At 28.0% G+C, this 486-nt stretch overlaps 1 non-coding gene across 1 annotated transcript; it reads left to right on the top strand.

Moving 5' to 3' along the window:
- The first annotated feature begins 261 nt into the window (after positions 1-261).
- TRNAE-UUC lies at positions 262-333 on the top strand. The gene has a single exon. It is a non-coding gene; the product is annotated as a tRNA-Glu (tRNA).
- The last annotated feature ends 153 nt before the right edge of the window (positions 334-486 follow it).

The raw sequence follows: 486 nt of genomic DNA, 5'->3' as shown, positions 1-486 counted from the left end.
AAAAATATTAAATAATTCCTCCATTGCTTTAAATTATTTTATTTTATCATTAAATATAATAAAATAAAATTAATAATCTTAATAATAAAAATATTAAATAATTCCGCCATTGCTTTAAATTATTTTATTTAATTTTTTTCATTGTTTTTTAATTAATTTTAATTAAAGTTCCCCGGGGAAAGCGGCAATTTTGGAGCTTTTAATGATGCTCAAAACCCCCCAAAATCGGTCAAATTTGGGCGAAATAAAGGAAATTTCAGGTCCCTGGTGGTCTAGTGGTGAGGATTCGGCGCTTTCACCGCCGCGGCCCGGGTTCGATTCCCGGTCAGGGAACCAAGAATTCAAATTATATTTTCTAAACATTCAGAAAATTAAATTATTCTAAACGTGAAATTCCAGAATTAAAACGTTTTTCCTAAAAATCAAAATATTAAATTCCAAACGTTAAATTCTGGAATTTATTCTAAAAATCAAAATATTAAATTC

The sequence above is a fragment of the Neopelma chrysocephalum genome, unplaced genomic scaffold, assembly GCF_003984885.1.
Source record: "Neopelma chrysocephalum unplaced genomic scaffold, ASM398488v2 Primary Assembly neopelma1_81906, whole genome shotgun sequence".
Taxonomy (NCBI): domain Eukaryota; kingdom Metazoa; phylum Chordata; class Aves; order Passeriformes; family Pipridae; genus Neopelma; species Neopelma chrysocephalum.
The sequence above is the reverse complement of the archived record's forward strand: the minus strand, read 5'-3'. Positions and strand labels throughout refer to the sequence as shown.